Source organism: Triticum dicoccoides, chromosome 6B (genome assembly GCF_002162155.2).
Source record: "Triticum dicoccoides isolate Atlit2015 ecotype Zavitan chromosome 6B, WEW_v2.0, whole genome shotgun sequence".
NCBI lineage: Eukaryota > Viridiplantae > Streptophyta > Magnoliopsida > Poales > Poaceae > Triticum > Triticum dicoccoides.
Window position 1 is genome coordinate 83,724,658 of NC_041391.1, and position 7,954 is coordinate 83,732,611.

General features: G+C 45.9%; 1 long non-coding RNA gene across 2 annotated transcripts; it reads left to right on the plus strand.

Moving 5' to 3' along the window:
- The first annotated feature begins 4,155 nt into the window (after positions 1–4,155).
- LOC119325647 lies at positions 4,156–6,548 on the plus strand. Of its 2 annotated transcripts, none has more exons than XR_005157614.1 (3): positions 4,156–4,359; positions 5,505–5,693; positions 6,338–6,548. It is a non-coding gene; the product is annotated as an uncharacterized LOC119325647 (long non-coding RNA). The 2 variants fall into 2 exon arrangements; XR_005157615.1 differs by having other exon boundaries at positions 5,505–5,684.
- Positions 6,549–7,954: the final 1,406 nt, after the last annotated feature.

Below are 7,954 nucleotides of genomic sequence, written 5' to 3' on the forward strand. Positions count from 1 at the left end.
ACGAGGACGAAGCGGCCGGTGGGTGGAGAGGAGTTGGCGCCGATGCGGACGCCGGAGCTGCGGGTGCGTGCGACGACCGGTGTGCCCTGGGGCTCCGGCTTGACGGGGCGGAGGCAGGGCGAGCCGCCGGACGAGGAGGAGGACCCCCCGGTCTCCATGCGCCTCGGGGTCCAGGAGCTTCCCCGACGGCGTGAGAAGGAAGGGGGAGCGGGGTACTCGAGGCGTGGCGTGTTGCCGCCCTCGATGTACTCGAGGACGGTCTCCAACGTGCGCCCAGGAACGCCCCACCACCGACGCCGTCCGGCGGAGTTGAGCCTGCCGGAGGGCACGACGCCGTTGGTGGCCTCGAGCTGCTGGGCGTGACGGCGGCGAAAGTACGGGTCCCAGAGCGGGCTGTCGGGGACGTACCATGGCCCCTCCTTCGCCGCACGCGGTAGGTTCGAGCGGATGCGTGCGATCTCCGCACGCCGCGCCGCGCCGGTGGGTATCGGGGGCACCGGCACGCCGCCCGCGCTGATCCTCCACGCCCCGGGCACCCGCATGTCCGGCGGGACCGGGTACTCCACTACAAGAAATATGTCAACTTATGACCTTCTGTCAGTGACCCTGGAAGAATTGGTCCTAGATTTATGACCATTTGAGACCAATTGGTCAAAAAGCTGTTCGAGGGGCTCCAAACCCTAAACCATTGCGACCATTTTGGTCAGAAAGGTCATAATTTCCTTACATGAAACGGTCACAAAGCTAACAGCGCTAGTCCGCTGCCTTATTTCTAGTTGTTAACGACCAATATAGATGGTCATAGCCTTGTAAATTGTGGTGGGTTGCTATGACTAGGCGCCACCTCATCAGTTTTGCCTATGTGTCATGTCCATGTGGCAGTTTTTGCCCTAGGTTGTGAAGCAACCTATATTTCTGTCATTCCCAAAATTCCCAAAAAAATCTCATAAATTCTTTGGGTCATATCTTCGTCAAATATGTAAAAACCTTCCTTGCCTAGTTCAAAAATAATTCAAAAATATTCATTTTCCTATTCTGTTCAGAGTAACAGTTTGTGAAGGAAGTACCACTTTGGCATGTCCAAATAGTATCCATTTTTTACAGTGCTTTTCTATGCCCAAATAACCATCCTCCACCAAATGCCAGCTCAATCCATTCATTATTTTGAGCCGAGCTTCAACATTCGTATTTATGTCCAGTGTGGTGGTTTGCAAAGCAAGTACCACCTAGGCTCCTCCTTTTGAGCTGAAAATTTGTGAAAACGGTCTTCTTAGTAACTGATCATCCTCAGCCAAAACTCACGCCCATTAGCCATGTACATTTCCCGTACCGCTAATCAAACACTTGGCTGCTAATTCATGTTTGAGCATCGATTGGTCTCCTCGTGAGAATCTTATGTTGTAATTTTCTTCCTAGCACCAACCTGGGGAGTGCCCAACCCACTAGACATGCCTAGGCCGCCCAGAACACATGGCAATGCCACGGTCACGCGGTGACCAGGCGGCGGGCATGCGAGTTTACGCGCTCTAGAGTTGGGGCCCTCGGCCACCGCCTAAACCTCGACGTATCGCCACCAAACCATGTATTTATGATTAAATAGGTCCTTATGTAACTAGAAATGATTTTTGCAAAAAATAAATAGCAAACTATGAGGCAGCTGCAGTTCAAATTTGACACGCTTCCAGCTGAATCGGCAGAAATTTGTCTTTTTCACGAGAGGTGGATCAAAAAAATTTACACCAGACCATTTTTTCAATTGTGCATTAAATATGGCCTAGTATTTTATAAAAATGTTTGGTTCAATTTTGCAACAATTATTTGGTAGTTCCTTCACAAAAAAAACCTCCTTTCGGGCACTGGAAAAATGGAAAATGGTTTTTTCGTCCAACGAAAATGAAAACTTCCTTAGGCAACATTGTTTGCTATTCAAATATGCACCCTTGTGCACAATATGAGATCATTTGAACAAACTATGCCATGAATGTGGCCATAAGATTGATCATTTGGCTTGAAAGCCATGAATCTTCACACTTGATAGCTCATTTCTGAGAACACTTTTTAAAATAATTACCGTATTACAAGTTTATTATTTTTCCTGGAAACTTGGTCACATATAATGACACAATGCGAAGGTTTTCCAATTTTTTGATTTTTTTTTGAGTTTTTTATGCCCGTTTCAAAATGCGGTCAAAACGGCGGGTTTGACCGTTCCTAGCTAGTGGTTGAATCTTGGAATATTTTTGGTGTTTCTATGATTAAATAGATAGTTATGTACCTAGAAATGATTTTTGTAAAAAATAAAGAGCAAACTATGAGGTAGCTACAGTTCAAATTTGACCCGTTTCCAGCTGAATCGACGACAATTTGTCTTCTTCATCAGAGGTGGATCAAAACTTTTTTCACCCAACCATTTTGTAAATTGTGCATTATATATGGCCTAGTATTTTATAAAATTGTTTTGGTCCATTTCTGCAACAATTATTTGGTAGTTCCTTCACAAAAAACCTCCTATTGGGCACTCGGAAAATGAAAAATGAAATTTCTGTGCAAAGAAAATAAAAACTTCCTTAGGCAACATTGTTTGGAATTCCAAGATGTACCAGTATGCACAATATGAGATCATTTGAACAAACTATGCCATTAATGTGGCCATAAGATTGATCATTTGGCTTGAAAGCCATGAATCTTCACGCATGATAGCTCATTTCTGAGAACACTTTTTTAAAATAATTACCGTATTACAAGTTTATTATTTTTCCTGGAAACTTGGTCACATATAATGACACAATGCGAATGTTTTCCAATTTTTTGATATTTTTTGAATTTTTTATGCCCGTTTCGAAATGCGGTCAAAACGGCGGGCTTGACCGTTCCTATCTAGTGGTTGAATCTTGGAATTTTTTTGGTGTTTCTATGATTAAATAGATACTTATGTACCTAGAAATGATTTTTTGAAAAAATAAATAGCAAACTATGAGGTAGCTTCAGTTGAAATTTGACCCGTTTCCAGCTGAGTCGACGGGAATTTGTCTTTTTCACCATAGGTGGATCAAAACTTTTTACACCCAACCATTTGGTCAATTGTGCATTAAACATGGCCTCGTATTTTGTAAAAATAATTTGGTACAATTTTGCAACAAAGATATGGTAGGTGCTTTACAAAAAAACTCGTTTTGGGCACTCGAAAAAATGAAAAATGGATTTTTTGTCCAATGAAAATGAAAACTTTCTTACCCAACATCTTTTGCCATTTCATGATGCACCCTTGTGCACAATATGCGATAATTTGAAAAAAACTATGCCATTCGAAGATGCACCTTGTGCAAAAAATACAAAAGAAACAAATAGAAAAAACATAATTACATAAGCTTTGTTCTCATTGGTTGAAACGTTTGTGCCATGGATCGATGACATGGCATCCATCCATCCATCCATCCATCCCATTTATCTAATAAGAGAAAAGACAAAAAGAAAAAGAAAACCCTACCCGCAGCCCAACCACCCAAACCCTAACTCAGATCCCCTCCCACTCTATCGTCGTCGCCCCTTCTCCCCCAGATCCAATCGCCCTCCTCCCCCTCCCACTCCATCGCCGCCTCCCCTTCTCCCCCAGATCCAATCGCCCTTGACCCCCTTCACCTCGCCGCCGGCCTCACTCTCCCCCTCTCTTCTCCGCCCACCCCACTCCCTCCACCTACCGCGTCCACAGAGCCAGAACCCCTCGCCCAGCCGTGTGCCCTCGTCGGCTCGGCCATGTCCTCATCGGCCCATGGGTTACCATCGAGGAGATCGAGGATGCCGTGCATTTTCCTTCTCTTTCTCGTTGCGCTGCCGCGTTCAAGTAGAATGACCTGACGCCGACGCCAAGTGGTTATGCTTGCAGGACCGGGAGCGACGCCGATCGAGACGAGGATGAGAAGCCGTGATGGAGGTCGATGGCGCTGAGGTCGAGGAGGCCGCCCAGGACAAGGCCGCTGCCAAGGCGCTCGGGACCGAGATTAGCTCAGGCTCGGGTGCCATCAGGGCGCTCGTGCTCCCGTGGCTGACCCCTCCCGGGGACCTCGACAAGGGTATGGTTCCCTCCTCATCTCCTCTTCTTCTGGCTTTCTTATTCGCCGCATCTGATGCGTACATGCGTTGCGTGTGCAGTTTGGGGCCACGGAGAAGCTGCTCGATCTGACGAGTTTGGATGCCCCTCCATGCCGCCCTTGCCGATGCACAAGTTGAATGGATCCCCATCAGCGGCCGGAGCAGATGAGCGACATGGCGGCGCCGGCGGCGGGCATCAGCGGCATCATCGACCCGGAAGTTCTCGACTGCGCCATCTGCTTCGACCCCCTCCGGCCTGCGGTCTTCTAGGTCTCTCATCCCTCCACCGTTGCTTCCCTCCATTTGCACCTTCCCTATGCTTTCTCCATTGTCGTCCTTGTCCCGCCTGCGATCTCTAAACTGGAACTGAATAAGATCATCATTTTCACAAGCATGCATGTAAATATAAAATCATGGCGCGTTTCCTTATTTCATTTTGTCTAAGTAGGCACCAGCAAGGATTCTTAATCTTTAGTGGGAATCCTAACTATCTGAAGAAATTTGTGGAGGGCAAGAAGCAACCTGTGACAACCTTATTGCCGTGTAAAGTGATAGTACTTTTCGGCTGCAGGGTGTGGATAACAACGCCCCGTGTCTAGCGTTGTTAGCACTCTCAAACTTGAGCGCGCTGTAACAAGTCGGTTGTTTTTCTGTGAGATAGATTTGGATTTTTCATGTTTTAAACACGCATGTAGTAGCAGTACACCGTTTGATGCAGATCGATCAGGTTGCTACGCATACGTGCATGTGTGCTGGTCCGAGATCCTGCCATGCCATCGCTGATTAAACAGTACTCTACATGTTCCCTTTGTTAAATGAATGAACAGGGTCGATGTAGTTGCTGTGAATCATTCATGTACCATGCATGCACTGTCATTCCTATTTTGCTCTCTTGCTGCCAATGTCAATTTCATGTTGTTTTTATGTTTCCACAACTACTAGGAAGAGGTCATTCTCATTTTGCTATCTTGTTGTCAATGTCAACTTTATGCTACTGTTATTGACTCAAGTTTCCACAACTATAGGAAGATGTATCCCACAATTCATATATGCGTCTGTTATCTGGGTTTCCTATTTGTCGGTGCTTCAAGAATCAAGAACTCTAATTTTCTTGATGCTGTTGTTATTTGCTCGTTTCCACAAGTTGTATCCTGCAACTCATATTCTGTAATGATGTCCAGCGTTGCTCTTGCTACTCTATTTTTAACGGAATGATTAAATCTTTTTGAGAGTCTTTTTACAGCAGAATATTCTTTCTCTTTTTCTGTGGGTGGAGAAGTTGTGATATCTCAGTGTGAATGAGTTAATGATAAGTATAATATGATCAAATCGAGTCTAGGTGCTAGCGCCCAGTGTCCTTTAACACTTGCTTACCATTTTACCAAGCTCATTCACATTTAATGTCCTTGTGGCAGCCAGCGCCATCAAGACTGCAACGCCACTAGCGCAAGACCTGCAGCTGGCCTAGTCTTGTTTTTACTCTTGGTTTTGCCTCATGGGATTCAAGCTTAATTTGCTTGGGCAGCGATTAGTTCAGTTGATGACTTGTACCTGCTGATCACCAATACAGATTCAGAACACATCATACGATCATAGTAAGTAAAGTAAGCAGCTCATATCTTACAAACCTATTTGTGCATTTATAAAGATGCTGATCACCAATACAGATTCAGACCTGCAGTTGGCTACTTTTCCTCAAGTTATTTGTGCATTTATAAACCTATTTGAACTTTTCTAGTTCTTGAATGTATCCATGCATAAATGTTTTATACAGATAGTTTTGGAATGTGTTTTTTGTTAGCTTATGACAAGTTCCAGTTCCAGTTTTGTTGTTAACCTCTACAATCCATGTCAGCATATAATAAGTATATGAATGAATCCGTTGAGTATCTAAAACTAGATGTTTTATTGCTCATAGTAATTAAAAAGAGCGGTCAGTTTCTCATCACACACTGTTATTATCACTTCATGGATTTATCTATTGTGTCAGGCTGTTGTAGGTGCTGAACTGTGATCATGTTTTATGGCTCACATGCATGCTACATGTTGGCTGACTTGGCATGAAGTGCACGAAAACTTCATGGCATTCATACTGAATAGCGCTTTTTAATTTTCATGCAGAATTGCTCTAGCTATTCTTAATTTTCATGCATGTTTCTTTCCGGACTTAATCTTACTAAATAGAACCCCATCACTTGCTGCTGTTGTTATTCACTATATCCTCGCTGTTCTGTTTTCTTGTTGGCAGATATTTTGCCTAAATTCAAGACGAAACAAGATGTTCAAAGAAGCGCCAAGACATTTTTGTATAGCAAGTTATGTAATAATAGCTAGGTTATTTGGGCATTGTGAACTCCAGAATTTCATGTATCTTCTCTCTGTTTTTGAATGAAATGTTGTATGTGATTTGATGTAACAGATTGTTGCTTCTTGTTATTTGAAGTATTACACTTGTTTTCTGTCTATTGTGATTTAAATATTGGTTGTTTAATTATTGGCATATTGAAATCTGAGGAACAGCAAGGACCCACAAACCAGAATAAAAAATTTGGGACCCACATATCAGACCCTGACAATTGGGACCCATTTGAAAAAAAGAAAAAATGGGCAACAACCCAAAAATAAAAAGGCCGAATTATAGCTGGGCCAGCCCATGTAGCTAGCAAAAATTAATAGGAAAAATAAATATTAAAAAGGCCGAATTAATGGGCTCGGCCCATGTAAAACACCCAATTGGACCGGGCTGAATCTTGTGCCACGTCAGATCGCCACGCTGGATGCCTACGTGGCCTGGGGAGGTTGCTAGTGACCAAAACGCCACAGTAGGAATATTTTGGTCGTAAACGTCTTTGACCATTCCAGAAGAAAGGTCGCTATAGTCAGTTTACGACGGCCAGCTTTTGACCTTCTGTTTTTGGTCACAAAAAGGTCGTAAATGGAAATTTGTGACCTTTCAGTGACCAATAGTGGTGGTCACAAGTTGACATATTTCTTGTAGTGCTCGGCCTCGTAAAGGAGGCGAGCCTTGTCTTCATGAAGATGGCGGCGGCCGATGCCGTTCGCCGCCGCGCCGTCGCCTGGGAAGCGCTCGGCCATGGGTGTGAACTGGTGACGGCGAAAGAGAGGAGAGGAGAGGGAGGAACGACGACAACGGGAGAGTGTGAGTCGCCGAGTGCGCCGGGGCGCGTCATATATAGGCCGAGGCGCCGCCCACACGCGTGGCACCGTGTGGACGCGTGGCGGGCGAGGGAGAGCGAGGGACGCGCGTCGTCCGGTCTTCACTGCGTCACCCGTGAGGCATCAATGGCGCAGGCTGACCGGCGCGGCAGCGCGCGGCAGCTTTGGCATTGATTCGCCGCGGGAAACGAGGCGATGAGGACGACGAAGGGCCAAGAAGAGAGCCGTGTCGCTGACGCGGCGGGCCCGCGGCTTCTTCGCGCCAAAAAAGTTCGCCCGGCGCCCCCGAGCGCCCCCCAGCGCGCCGGGTTTGGGCTGGGTCCGCCGGTGCTGTTTTCGTTCCAAGCCGGTGAAAATCGGGCTCCTGAGGGCGCGACTGGGCCGTTTTTTCGGTGTCGGCGCGAAAAAAACGTCTGGGGAGGCCTTCTTTGGGGCGGGCTGGAGATGCCCTAAGGGATCCTCAGTAGTGATGTCGTATGTGTACATGGCATGGGCGTGCTTCTATCGGAGCCCTTTATGGTCCAGCCACGCAAGATAACAAAGTTGTATTGCGTCGAGGGAGACATCAGCAATCATATTAAAGTTGTATTGTGTATGCATTACTAGAGAAAATCTTATACACAAAATTTTATCAATAGCGCTCGATACAAACATGCGCTACTGCTACTTAGCACTAGCGCGTGGTCAC